Source organism: Protopterus annectens, chromosome 4.part0, assembly GCF_019279795.1.
Source record: "Protopterus annectens isolate FY-2018-M chromosome 4.part0, PAN1.0, whole genome shotgun sequence".
NCBI lineage: Eukaryota > Metazoa > Chordata > Ceratodontiformes > Protopteridae > Protopterus > Protopterus annectens.
The window spans coordinates 268,774,162-268,790,123 of NC_056733.1; positions in this window are offsets into that span (position 1 = coordinate 268,774,162).

Consider the following 15,962-nt stretch of genomic DNA (forward strand, 5'->3'; position numbering starts at 1 on the left):
TATTTACGAATATTTCAAAATCAATAACATTTCAAACCAATTCATTGTTGTAACAAACAATCAACCTTTCATACATCTGTGCGATTTCTCTAAACTAAATTCATAATGTATGTCTTTTAAAATATTTAAAAATTTTTTAAATATTTAAAATATTTATTCAAAACTATTTAATAAGAATTCATTTTGTTTTGAGGGAAACGTGCTCCATTATATACAACATAATATACTACCTCACCTCTCTAGGTTTCTTAATCTTAAAATACATTTAAGAGAGCACATTTCATTTATACCAGGAAACCTACATGCGTTGGTTCTCAATTGCCAGATGAGTTCCTTCTTTTCTAATTTTAAACCTTCATTTCCTCCTCTTCCATCCAAAACTAACTGATCAATGGCCCTGAATTTAAAAGTGTGTCCTGGAAACTCATAAGCGTGCCTAGCCAATGCATTCTCAAACATGCACTTTCAACAGACACATATCTATCAAAGGTATTTTAAACATTGCCAACATCAGCTAAGCAGGCGTGCCGACAGCTGAGCTTTTCCAAAACTGGTCAATCACAAATAAGTGCGGGAGATGAAGCATATTTAAGCTCCACAGGCAGGAATACTTGCTATAACTGGTTGTAGTTTCCTTCTGCAGTCAGCATGACTGGTGTTGGTGAAGGCACTCGATTTAGAGTGCAACGCTGGGGCATCCAGGAGTCCAAAATTATGGCTTGGCTCCTTGTCCACAAACATGAGGAAAAACTCCTGCAGGGCCAGTACCACGTACCCAATATAAAACGGAGGCCTGAAACAGTCTTGCCCATGATCTCACCAGTGCCACTGGTGTTCCTTGGACTGGTGAGCAGGTCAGGCACCATTATTCTGACCTGAAGCAGCGTGTGGGGGGGGGGTGAACTGGACCTGTGGATCCAGGAATCCCGTATGATGCCTAATGCCCCAGTACTGAGTAAGTAGCCATTGTATTAAGTAGTTAAGAATTGCTATGCTTGTCTATACTATGGATAGGTATGTCTCAATATCACTGCATTTACTTCACAGCTGCAGGTGACCAGGCTATGAACCTGCAAGCCCATGAAGATAGGCTGCAAAGGCTGTGTCATGAGGCAGGTTAATAATTATTCTGCATGTACTGTTATATAAAATAAATGAGAGAGGCTTCAAAAAGTTTTTTAACCCAATAAATAAAGGTGTAATAATCCTTTAACAAATGTATAATTCCTGGAGTGTGTCTGTGTCATTTTCTTTGATATGTTGTTGTACTGTTGCATTCTACAGATAGTAGTGTTGTATTAAGCAGTGTCAACCCACACTTGGGTAGGTCCATGTAACGTGGATGAAGGGAGTGCCAGTATCTTGTATGCATATGTACAGCCCTCAACTGTTGGTTCATGGCCAGCATGTACAGGTTAATCTGGCACATGAGTAGCTTGGTATTGTGTTCCCCAGAAATGTCAGTGTGCTGCCAGAAATGTAGGGAGCTGTTAACATATAACTGATACTTTCACCTGAACATATCTAGATAATTATATGAAAGTAGATCTGTCAGTGTACCATCTTAGCAGTAGTGTGTGTGAGCAACTCTCAAAATATGTTGCAGTAACATCTGCATCTTGGACAGTTTGTATGTAAGATACAGCTCATGTATATAATGATCTAGCAAAATCCAATTGCACAATATAAAGACATTGGGTAGTGTAGTAATACATGTAAGGGACATATAACTGTAGTTAATAGGAATGTAGTGAAAGCTAGAAGGATATATAAGTTGTTAATGGAGCTATTTTTTCCACCCTACTGTATGTGCATAAAAATGCAATTCTACACCTCAATCGGTATGTCTAATCTCAAAACATTTGTTGGGACATATGTCCTATTGTTTTATAAATATTTGCATTCATTTCTATGCATGTGCCCTGTTAAAATACCACAATATTGGTGGCCTGTTGACATCAATTAAACATGCATGCTGTTGTAATGTCCACTATTGTTCTATATATGCATGTGTCATGCTTGCTTTTCAACTGTTGTAAATCTGGTGTGTTGGGTTAATGGAAATACTTCTGCATGCTGTTATAACTAATTGGCAATGCTGTTGACTGTTAATAACCCATATCTTTATTAAACTCTTCAAAACATAGTTTGTATGGGAAGGCCGGTTCCAGCAGACCCACCTGTCCCACCTCAGCTGGCCATGGCACCTGGCACCAGCAGATCTGGTGCCCAGCCTGGGACCTCCTCCTCCATTGGCCCTGTGCCACCTTCAGGTGGAAGCACTGCAGGGGATGGGGGCTCAGTCCCCTGTGCAAGCATGGGCGGAGAGGCACCTATCACCCTTCGTAGGTTCCGGGCTGTGGTGCATAGAGAGATTGAACATTCTGTTGCAGAACCTCTATGCCAGCTTGAGGCCCAAGTGGCGCAACTCCCGGGTCAGCCTGCCCCTCCTACATAGCCCCCAGCACAGCCACCTTGTGGGCTGTGAAGGTGCAGTGGTGACTGCCCATGGGTGGGGACCTCAGTTCCACTGTTTCCATCTGGGGGCTCATGGGCTTGCGATTTCCAAACATCCCTCCCCGTCAAAGGTGTTCACTCACCACATGTGTCATATACCACCCCTGTATGCGTCTTGTTTGTCTTGTCTGTTTACCTTCCCAACCTACCTCCCCAAATATACCCATTTCCCCTACACAACATTCCACTCTCACCTGAAAAAAAAAAAAGGGCAATCTGTTCCCAAAAAAAAATTGCGCCCCATACATAGCTGCCCATTTTGCACACTTGTCCACTGGACACATGAAATGTTATTTAATTGGCATTACAACATACTTTGTTGTCCTCACCCCTCTCTCAGTGGTTGAAGGGTTCATATCTACCTCCAAATTTATTGCATATGCACAGCTATTGCTGTTGATGAAATGGGCAGCTATGGATCTTCCCTACACCCATCCTGCACATCCTGAGATATTTTCCATACTGTCTTTCCCTCTTTGCGCCCCTTTTTCACCATTTTCCAAATTCCCTATTATTCTTTTCTTTCAAAGTAATTAGCACGGGGGTGTGCAGGAGTAAGCACTATTAAGCAGTAGTTTGCGGGTTTGGGTGGGTTTGTGCTTGTTTGCGCCTGGCTAAGCATGGCTAAGCATTGCACAAACCCACGCAAACTCACTCACAACTGCTTAAAAGTGCCTTAGTCACGCTGTATGTGAGGCTCCTTGTTCTGCTCAGGAACAAAATAAAACACCTCTGTAAGTCTCAAACCCCGGACCTTGCACACACTACACAACATGAAGTACCACTAAGCCACGGTAGATATACATCAAGTTGATGCTTAAATAATTATATCATGCATCAGAATGAGTGAATGTAAAGGAAAATTTGGAATACCATACCACACAACTTGTTCTGTAGATGTTGACCAACAGTTGTGTGATTACATTACATGTCTGTGATAAGTGAAGCAGTCATTCTAGCAGGAAATAATGTTACACCATCACCTTACAACCCCACACAGTATCACAGCAGGACAAACACTGGCATATCTGTTTAGGGCAGAGGCCATACCTCTCAACTGTCCCTAATTTTCAGGGTTGTCCCTGATTTTGACCCAAATTTTAGCTCTGTCTCTCTGAATCCTCCTAAAACTACTGACTTTGGCCAGAAAGGTGGTGAATTACATTTAATGAATAATGACAATAATTAAGAGTTAGACACTTCTTTTACTTCAGAAAAGGTGTATTAATTCATATGCTCTGATTCTCTCAATGTTTCAACTTAATGGCACTAATATTTTAAAGGTGTCCCTGATTGCCCCTGAGTTTTTCTTGATTTTTCCCTGATTCTGTTCAAATATGGACTTGATTGGTTGAGAGGTCTGGCAGAGGCAGAAACACAGAGGCATATTAGCCTTTCTGCTGTTACACATTCTGCAAATAGCTTTGGAAGGAGTTTTGGAAACATACCCTTATTGGGAATAAAACACTAAAATACAAATGGATGTAGCCTTGTACTGGTAGCAACCAACTGTAAGAATGTCATTGATCTATTGCTGAAAAGACCTGTGTGGTGCACAGACAACAAATAACAGGCTATTCTCTGGCTATCATGTGGATAGGTCACAGTTGGGAGTTACGCAGACAGACTACCTGCCTTGATAAACTAACATGTACACAGCAACCCTGTAAGTCCAGCAAGATAAAATCCACACAATACTACTTCTCTCTGTACGTCTGTAACCCTACCCAAATGTAGAATATAGTTGTGTGTGCAGGGTCCACCAAGGATGTAGGTAAGCATACTCACAGTACTGAAATGTGTCCAGTTTTTCTGAGCAGCTCGTGCTAATGTCAACACTAAAAAAGCACAAACTGTTTAGAACTGAGTAAATGAATATTCACAGTATAGCAGTTCACAAACAATTCTTGTGCCAAATGAATACATCTCTATAACTAGCTTTGTATGGAAGTTAATTGTAACAGCTGAAAAGAAAGTACACCTTTCCATGTATCTTGGGGTAGCATTTTGAGGGATGAGTACATTTCAACACTGACAAGTGGGTACCAGAAGCAGCAACATTAGGTCTGAGTACAAAATGTAAATCTCTGGCAATAGCCCTGGCTTCTGATATAATAATTATACCAACCTTCTGTCTTAAACAATGATGTCCACACCAAACAAGGATGATCTCCATCTTGGAAAGCTGAAAGGGCCACACCTACATGACTCAGCAATTTATAGTATTGGGTTGCTATGACAGTGATTACTTCAATTACTACACAGCAGGCTGCATGCAATTAGCAAATGGTGCACACTAAATGGTGCAGAGGCCATCACATGCTCATGTGCAATTCCTACAAAAGCAGGCTGCAATCTCTGCCAACAAACTCAGTCACTCTATTGCAGAGACTGACAGAGAGAGAGAGAGAGAGAGAGAGAAGAAAGAGAGATAGAAAGAAAGAGAGAGAGAGAGAGAAAAGGAAAAATAAATATTGCCAAATTATACAAAAGAAATGAAGAATGGTCAACATAATGTGAAACATTCATATGTGGCAGCAGTACTTCTTTCTGCACAGATGTTCTGCTTAACTACTGCTATGGACAATACTGTGTGCACCTGTGGACAGTGGGACATACTTGTGAAATGTGTCGCTCAGCATTAAATGTCAACGATCTCATCCATGTTATCTGTGTTCTATACAGTAGTGTGGCCAATGGGTGTTGGGGGGGATTAGCGCTGACATTATATAAACATGGGTGTGACAGAACAACACATGCATTACAGTCATATTAAAGTGTACCTTAGCAATGGCAACTGCTGTAGCAGTCTAGTATGCTTATCTAGCATCTGTTGCCATATATACCCCCCTAATGTTAGTCTGTGTTCATATGTGAAACCGGTTTGTGTTGCAGCAACGCCCAACAGTTCAGCTGTGAGGTCCAGGGACTTACAACAGTGTGGACCATGTGTGTGTATGCCACACACATACAGAGAAATATATATGTGTCAAATATATTCACATCTGTATATGTGCATAGAGCAGGGGACATATTGCAACTGTTTGCAAAGGGGGGAGATATATATGTTGGTGAAGGTTAGTATGCGCATATTTGTATGTAGGTTTTAGTGTGTGACAAACAAGACAGCATACAGTACTGGTATATGGCATGTGGTGGTTAAACACTGTGGGTGGTTCGTTCAGTTTGCAATGTTGAAGCTAGTAAGGCCTGCTAAAGCTTCCTGGGCTGTGAACACCTTCAATGCATTTATCCCAAGACTGTGCAATGTTATTACATTACTGTACACCTTAGATGTTTTGTATAATTGATATTCTCACTATGAAAGGTGAAATGTATATGTGCCTATACATACATACATACATACATATATATATATATATATATATATATATATATATATATATATATATATATATATATATATATGTTGTTGTTTCTTTCTGCTTTTCCCGGTTAGGGGTCGCCACAGCGGAACTCCGGTCCGCTAATCACTGGCAGTAGATTTTTACGTGCCGAGTTGCCAGCTCTGATGCACAACCTTCAACGAAGGTAAGCCCAGTCATGCATGTCTCCACACAGAAGACGCTCTAGCTTAAAATCGAACAAGACAATGTCGTACTGTGAGGCAACAATGCTACCGCAGCACCACCACCGCATATATATTATATCTATATGTAGACAAACGGATGTGTATATGTATATATATATATATATATATATATATATATATATATATATATATATATATATATATATACATATATGTATATATCTATATATATATATATATATATATATATATATATATATATATACTCATAAACACCTACATCTACTTGTTGCAATAGATTATCTGTACTGTTGACTGACTGTGATGGTCAATATGTTTGTGAATACGTCAAAGATATGTATCTGTGGGATAGCTTACTGGGAAACTGTTTATGTTATGGTATTCTGGGTCCTTGCTTTGATCCTAGCAAAAGCTGTGTATTCTGGTGGTCTATTGGTTTTAACTAGGGTGTGTCATTGGAGACTAAAGCGCTACATCTATGATTATTGATTGGTACCGATGTTGAATGCAAATCCTGTGTGCACTGTAGTACTAACTGAAGCTCTGGGTCTGTACAGCAAAGTATGGTGTATGTCCACATTGCTTGCATCCACTGTTTTGTGTGGTCCCTGTATTCATCACAGATTACATTTCTCAAGATTAAGGTTGTGTAAGTACTGACACACAGTACTGTATAGTACACACTGAAAGCTTATCTGGGTACCTTTGTGTCCTGTAATTATGTGATGTGTGTGTGGGTATGTCTGTAACATGTCCTTTGACATATGTGTGGTAATACATATAACTGTATATCTAGCGACATTCATAGTGTACTGCAGCAGTATGTGACCTATATTCTCAATTGTGCACATATTTTGGCCACGGGTTTGGCATTAACATGTTGTGCAGTATAATATTAATACATTTACTGGACCTTACACTGATTTATTGCATTTTCTTGCTGTTTGTTGCAAAAAAGAAAAAAAAAAAATAATTATCCTTGTTTCCCGTCTTTCCTAACCTAGAGTAGTCCAAATACAGGCTTTGCTGTATTCTGGACTTTTGGAAAGTTCCTGTGTTGCCCATTTCCTTTCTTGGATAAAGGGAGGCTTCTTTGTTCACGAGTGGCAGTGGGGAGCTTAGAGCAGCCTATCTATCCCTGGAGGAGTGTTCCCAGCACAAGAATCTGGTAGTCTATTGGCCGTTTTGGGCCAATTTCTACCTTTTTCAAGTCCCCCTGTATAAACCCCGCTTTGGTACGGCTTTGCGCAATTTTGCACATAGCGCAGCATCGGGCAGCTCTGCTTAATTGGGTTTAAATCATTCTCGGCTCCACAAACTCTGCTCTTCACTATTTCCCTTAAAACTGATCTAGTTCTCATAATAAACACCCTATTCCTACTCTAAAGCCTGGCACTTGCTCACTAAAGCAATTATATAAGTCAGCACTAAAAAATTAAAAGCACTACACCCTCACAAACTCCCCTTGAGTACCTTGTTCCCCATTGGCCCTTTTTTCAATTATAAAGGAATTCCCAATACTATTCTAGCATGTCCAAAGGTCAATTGCCAATCTCCTCTCCAGTCCAGCTGGTGAATCTGGGAATCTTGAGGCAATGTTACAACTGCCTCATGTACACAGACAACCCTCTCCTCCTCCCAACAAATTCCAACACATGTGAGAGATGCAACCATATAGCCAAACTGGAGGCTAAGCTCTCTCAACTCAGTACTGGCGTAACCAGTCTGGAGGAGAAGGAAATCACACTCACTACAATTCCAGTCTCAAATAGACCTACCACGACAGCAAACCAAACACATAAACACACAAAAACATACTCGGGGGCTCTAAATAAAAATCTGCCTAAGCAGCAGAGACCTCCAAAGCAGACACCCAAGCAACCGCTACCCCAAAACAAAACAAAATGAACAGTCACAGCCCTTAAGGCTAAACAACACACCTGCTACACTTGTAATAGGTGACTCTATCATCAGGCACACTGATGTCCCGCTCACCAGGAGAAGGTCACGGTAAGCTTCCTGTCGGGCGCTAGGATTCGCCACATAACACAAGCACTAAGGTCACTCCAAGGCAAGTACAAATATGACTCAGTCATTGTCCATGCTGGTGTGAATGACCTGAGACGTACCTCCCTGGACTACATGAAAAGAGACATACTCTCTGAGCATGTAGCCCAGGCCAGTATGACCCTGACCTTGAGTAGCATCTTACCCTCACCAAGAATGATGCCACAATATGAAGACAAGATGATCAATTTCAACAATTGGCTTAAGTATTGGTGTCATTCAAAGGGGATCCAATGCCTGTCAGCCTGGGATGACATGCTCGAAAAGCCACGACGCTTCGCTAAGGACAGCTTGCACCTGTCACCCCTGGGCTTTTGGATATTGGAAAAGGCTCTTGCCACCCCCATAGTGCCTTTTTTAGGCAAGGCTCAAAAGACAAACCCACCTCCACAGGTATCACAAGGGATAAGAAACTAAGAGTAATGCTACTCAACGCCAGAAGTCTAAACCTCAAGATGCATGCACTCGAAACTCTCCTTAGCATGGAGAACATCGATATCTGTGCAGTAACAGAAACCTGGATCAAGGCTCCCGAGAGCACCCCAGCACTACCAGGTTATACCTTATACCATGCTTTTTGGTCCCAAAACTTGGACCGAACCACAAAAGGAGGGGGAGTATCAATATTCGTCAAAGATACCCACACCTCCAGGTTGGTGGCACAGCACGAAGCATAAGAGACTATCCATGTGCAAATAACAGTGCGTAAAACTTCCTTCCAGTTGATAGCCTGCTACAGACTACCCTCCCAAACCCAGGAACCCCACTCGGCCTTCCTGAGAACACTGGAAAATATGAAGGTCTCTCCAAACACCATTATATTGGGCGACTTCAACTACCCAAACATAGACTGGGAGCATTACTCTAGCTCCAACACCCTAGCCCAAAGGTTCCTAGAATTTATAAACTCAAATGCTATGGAACAAATTGTTACCACTCCCACAAGAGGGGAAAACATACTGGACCTGATCTTCACCAACATGGGGGCTCTATGCTCCAGACCAGAAGTGTATCCCTCACTGGTAAGATCAGACCATAAACTAATCTCACTGGATATTTACATCCCGACCCTACCCCCTGCCAAGAAAACCACAGTGAAAAACTTCTCTAAAGCAAATTTCACACTCCTCAAAACCGAGGTGGAATCCTTCAAAGCCCCCGGGCCTGTGGAAAATACAGTCCAGACCGCAGAATCCTTTATAAATGCATTCTATGAACACCTTCAGGAATGCATGGATCATGCAATCCCAAATAAAACCAAGACCCAATCCTCCAAAGGCAGGTGTCCTGTCTGGTGGACCCCAGCCATGAACAAACTATACAATAGAAGGAGGAAGCTACTACATAATAGAGCAAAATCCCAAAAAGGGAAGACATCTCTGATCAGTATTAGCAAAAAACTACGGGCACTCATAAAATCGTCTAAGGACAGCTTTGAGAGAAAAATTGCACAGGACACTAAGGATAATCACAAGGCTTTCTTTAGTTATGTTAGTAACCTGAGTGGGCATTCCCAGATATGCTCAGAATTAGTCCTAAATGACAAAAAATACACCGAACCCACAGACATTGCCAACATCCTAGCTGACAGGTTCAGCGCAAACTTCTCTCCCCGCCTCCGCACCAAAAGGGCAAATATCTATCCCAGCAGAGTGCTGCCCTCCTGCCATCTCAGATGCTCGGGTAAGAGCCGCCCTCTCCAAAGCAAAAAACACAGCATCAGTGGGACCAGACAGTGTCCCGGGCTGTGTCCTACATGAACTCCAAGAAGAGCTAAACCCAAACATAAAACTACTGTTCAATCTCAGCCTTACTACAGGATATGTATCCAAAGAGTGGCGTACAGCAACAGTGGTCCCTCTCCACAAAGGTGGTGCCTCAACAGATCCTGGAAACTATCGCCCCATAAGCCTGACTAGCTTGGTCTGCAAAGCTATGGAAAGGATCATCATGGACCTCATAAATAAAGATATTGGGGACCTACAGACACTGGATCCTACCCAGTTCAGCTTTGTTAAGGGCAGATCCTGCCTCTTAAACCTGGTCGATTTCTTTGAAACAGTCACCAAGGCCATTGACAAGGGGAAGGTGGTCCACATAGCCTACCTGGACCTCACAAAAGCCTTCGATACAATACCCCACTTGGGCATTATAGATAAGCTCACCAGCTTAAATATAAACCCCTATGTCACTAGATGGGTTGCAAACTGGCTCAAGGACAGAACCCACATGGTTAGAATTGCTGGAGCCATGTCAGACTCCTAACCAGTTACAAGTGGCATCCCACAAGGCTCAGTCCTGGGAACTCTCTTCTTCGGTATATATTTCTCGGAGGTACAGGCCAACACGGAAGGACTGTGGCTGACCAAGTTTGCAGATGACTGCAAACTAGGTGCCATAATCGACTCTCCAGCCGACACAAGCATCCTACAAAAGGGCCTCATAGAAACAGACAACTGGTGCCAGAGCCATGACCTCAAGCTAAATGCCAAAAAGTGTATAGTCATCCCCTTTGGCAAAAACAAAGTGTCCACAAATTACCACATAGGTGGTAATCCATTAAGTACGGAAGAAGTAATTAGGGACCTGGGGACCCAAGTTAATAGCAATCTCTCATTTGAAAACCATGTGGCCAAAGTGGTTAGAAAAACATTTTATATAGCCCACCTAATCATGAAGGGATTCACATCTAGATCAGGGGAGGTCATTGTGCCTCTTTACTCATCCCTCATCAGGCCCATAATTGAGTACAATGCCCTTTTTGGGATGTACCTTACCAGGCACCTGCAGCAACTGGAAAGACCCCAAAAGTACCTCATCAAGAGGATCAAAGGGCTCAAACAGATGCCATATGCTGCCCGGTTAAAGAAACTACAGCTCTACTCAGTGGCATACCACCTGCTCGGAGGCGATCTGTGCCTGACGTATAAAGCCATGTCCAACCCGGAATTAATGGACATGCTGCACCTCAGAAAATCCAAATCCCATCGAGCTACGGGCTTGAGAGACTTGAACCTCAGCACTGAAATAAATAGGACATGCTGGAGGGACAGATTCATAACCCAGAGGCTCCCTTCACTCTTGAATAAAATCCCAGTCCAGGTTAGGCAGAGTCCTTCATTGACTCTCTTCAAGAGGAATCTTGATGAGTGGATGGGAGAAAACTTCTGTGTCACTGTTAGACAGAGGCAAAGTATACTAACCTCGAAAAAGGGCATAGCAAAATTCATTTAAAATGGGAGGCGAAAGCCAAACACACTCTGGCTAGGCTTATAAATGCCCTAGGGCAGATAGCCTAGTATGAACCTATGAACTTATGAACCTATGATATATTCCTTTACACATCAGCTTGATGTATATCTGCTGTGGCTACGTGGTGCATCGTGTTGCATACAGTGTGCTAGGTACTCTTGTATAGTCTTATATAGTGATTTTATTTTGTTGCTGTGCAGAACATGGTTCATTGGACAGAGAGTGAGCAAGGCACTTTCAAGCAGTTGTGTGGTGAGCAGTGATAAGTGGCAGTTACAGTGTTTCACTCTTGGTTAGCTTGTAGGTTGCTAAACTTTCATAAGCTGTGCTCACCCTTCTGAAAACCCGCTTGCAAATGCTGAAATGTGCCTTATTCCGTCTATAGCCCCTGACCTTTGGTTTGGCTAGTAACAAAATAAAAAGCATTTACTAGGAAAAGAACCACAACCATTCACATCACAGCATACGTGATTTGCCACAAAGCCATCTCAGATATACATATCATTTATGTATTCATAAACATAACATCCAGTTCAATCATACAACACTACAGAAAATGTACTCCAACATGTAAATGTATGTGTGTGAGTAATTATTGTAATCTGTGCTCAGGTACAACATATTGTATTATGTATGTAAGTACATATATATATATATATATATATATATATATATATATATATATATATATACACCTGTTTACTGCATTTCCTGTGTTGCACTTATTTTAAAATCGTTTTTTTCTTAAAACTTGCATTTTACTTGTCTCTGGCCTAGCACTCAAGTGTGGGGTCATTTATTGCACTGTTCTAACTTGTTGCTACTTGTGTATCTCTGCTATCTTTAAACAAAACAAATAAAAAACAAAAAAATCTTGCTTTTTTCCCACTTTCTGAAATTTAAAAAAAAGTTCAGTTACAGATTTGCTGTTCTGAACTGTTTGTAAGTTTCTTGGAGGCCATTGCTTGCTTGGGCTAAAGGGAATTCTCTGTGTTCATCAGTGGCAGTGGTAAACACTGAACAGCCTGCCTGCCCCTGTGGGAGTGGTTACTGCCTATAAACTGTAGCTTTATTGGCCATTTTGGGTCAATTCCAAACTCCTTGATCCCCCTCTCTTAAAACCCGATTGCCTCATGGTTTTGGTGTCTTTTTGGACTTGTTGGCTGTTGGTGAAGCACCCACCAAGAGGAGAAAACGCTGAGAGAAGAAAGGAGCCACTTTTGAGATTTTAAGCATTTTTCTTCAGATTACTTGTTAAGATTTCTGCATTGCCGCCTACTTTTTGGCATTTTCCAGATTGCTAAACTTGATATCTGTATTAGAAACTGTATTTAGAACACATCTAGAGCCTGTTTATTGCATTTCCTGTGTTGCACTTATTTTAAAATCATTTTTTTCTTAAAACTTGCATTTTACCTGTCTCTGGCCTAGCACTCAAGTGTGGGGTCATTTATTGCACTGTTCTAACTTGTTGCTACTTGTGTATCTCTGCTATCTTTAAACAAAACAAAAAAAAAACAAAAAAATCTTGCTTTTTTCCCACTTTCTGAAATTAAAAAAAAAAAGTTCAGTTACAGATTTGCTGTTCTGAACTGTTTGTAAGTCTCTTGGAGGCCATTGCCTGCTTGGGCTAAAGGGAAGTCACTGTGTTCATCAGTGGCAGTGGTAAACACTGAACAGCCTGCCTGCCCCTGTGGGAGTGGTTACTGCCTAAAAACTGTAGTTTTATTGGCCATTTTGGGTCAATTCCAAACTCCTTGATCCCCCTCTCTTAAAACCCTCTTTTGCGCGTTTTTGCGCATAGCGCAGCACCGATTAATCAGGTTTAGACTATTCCCGGCTCCACAAAGTCTGCTCTTCACTTTTTCCCTTAGAACTGTTCCAAATCTCAAAGTAAGCACGCTGTCTTCCTTCTAAAACCCAGCAGTAGCTAGGATAAGTATCTTATAAGTAAGCACTAATAAACTAGAGCACTACACCCTCTTATACTCCCTTTTAGTACTTGGCTCCCTATTGGTCCTTTTTGATCAAGTCAAAAAGTAATTTCTTATACTTTTCTGGCATGTCCAAAAGTCAATTTCAGGTTTACTCTCCAGTCCAGCTGGTGAATATGGGAATCTTGAGGCAATGTTACAACTGCCTTATGTACACAGACCACCCTCTCCTCTTCCCAACAAGCTCAAATATATGTGAGAGATGCAACTATATAGCCAAACTGGAGGCTGAGCTCTCTCAACATAGTACTGGCATGGTCAGTCTGGAGGAGAAGGTAATCACACACACCACAAATCCAGTCTCACATAAACCTATCGCAAGAGCAAACCAAACACATAAACACACAAAAACATACTCAGAGGCTCTAAATAAAAATCTGCCCAAGCAACAGAGACCTCCAAAGCAGACATCCAAGCAACTGCTACCCCACAACATTACCCACGTATCATATAGTTCACAAAGTCAGTGTGCCACACAGTCACAGCCCTTAAGGCTAAACAACACACCTAATACACTGGTAATAGGTGACTCTATTGTCAGACACACTGATGTCCCTCTCACCAGGCTGAACAAGGAGAAGGTCACTGTAAGCTGCCTGTCAGGTGCCAGGATCTGCCACATAACACAAGCACTCAGGTCACTTCAAAGCAAGTACAAATATGACTCTGTCATTGTCCATGCTGGTGTGAATGACCTGAGATGTACCTCCCTGGACTACATGAAAAGAGACATAGAGGAGCTCTCTCGTCATGTGGCCCAGGCCGGTATGACCCTGACCTTGAGCAGCATCTTACCCTCACCAAGAATGATACCACAGTATAAAGACAAAATGATCAATTTCAACAATTGTCTAAAGTATTGGTGACACTCAAAGGGGATCCAGTGTCTGTCAGCCTGGGATGACATGCTTGACAAGCCACGTTTCTTCGCTAGGGAAGGCTTGCACCTGTCATCCCTGGGTTTTCAAATACTGGCCAAGAATCTTGGCGCCCCCATAGTGCCTTTTTTAGGCAAGGCTCAAAAGACAAACCCACCTCCTTAGACAACACAAGGAAAAAGAAACTAAGGGTAATCCTGCTCAGTGCCAGAAGTCTAAACCTCAGGATGCACGCACTTGAGGCTCTCCTCAGTATGGAGAATATCGATATCTGTGCAGTAACAGAAACCTGGTTCAAGGCTCCCGAGAGCACCCCAGCACTACCAGGCTATACCTCATATCATGCTTTTCGGCCCCAAAACTCGAACCGAACCACAACAGGAGGGGGGTATCCATATTCATCAAAGATACCCATACCTCCAGGCTAGTGGCACTGCACGAAGCATCTGAGACCATTCATGTGCAACTAACAGTGGGCAAAACTGCCTTCCAGTTTGTAGCCTGCTACAGACCACCCTCCCAAACTCAGGAACCCCATTCGGCTTTCCTGAACACACTGGAGGATATGAAGGTCTCTCCAAACACCATTATATTGGGAGTCTTTAACTACCCAAACATAGACTGAGGGCACAACTCAAGCCCCAACACCCTAGCCCAACAGCTCCTAGAATTTATAAACACAAATGCTATGAAACAACTGGTCACCACTCCCACAAGAGGGGAAAACATATTGTACCTGATCATCACCAACATGGGGGCTCTATGTTCCATACCAGAGGTATACCCCTCATTGGTACGATCTGACCATAAATTAATCACTATGGACATCCATATCCTGTCCCCACCCCCAGCAAAGGAATCAACGGTCAAAAGCAAACTTCCCACTTCTCAAAACTGAGGTGGAATCCTTCAAAGCCCCAGGGCCAGTGGAAAATACGGCCAAAACCGCAGAATCCTTTACAAACGCATTTTATGGATACCTACAGGAATGCATGGATCATGCTATCCCAAATAAAACCAAGACACACTCCTCCAAAGGCAGGAGACCTGTCTGGTGGACCCCAGCCATAAATAAGCTGTACAACAGAAGGAGGAAGATACTAGATGATAGAGAAAAATCCCTGAAAGGGAAGGCAACTCTGATCAGTACTAGCAAGAAATTACGATCCCTCATAAAATCATCTAAGGCAAGGTGCAAAAGAAAAATTGCACAAGACGCTAAAGATAATCACAAGGCTTTCTTTAGTTATGTCAGAAACCTGGGTGGAAACTCCCAGATATGCTCTGAGTTAGTGCAAAATGACAAAAAATACACTGAACCCACAGACATTGCCAACATCCTGGCAGACAGGTTCAGTGCAAACTCCCCCCCCCCAAATGAGCAAATGACTATCCCAACAGAGTGTAGCCTCCCTGACATCACAGATGCACAGTTGAGAGCTGCCCTCTCCAAAGCAAAAAACACAGCATCAATGGGACCGGACGGTGTCCTGGGCTGCGTTTTACATGAGCTCCAAGAAGAACTGAACCTTCACTTAAAATCACTTTTCAGTCTCAGCCTTACAACAGGATATGTACCCAAAGAATGGCGTACAGCAACAGTGGTTCCACTCCGTAAAGGTGGTGCCACAACGGACCCCAGAAACTATCGCCCTATAGGCCTAACTAGCCTGGTCTGCA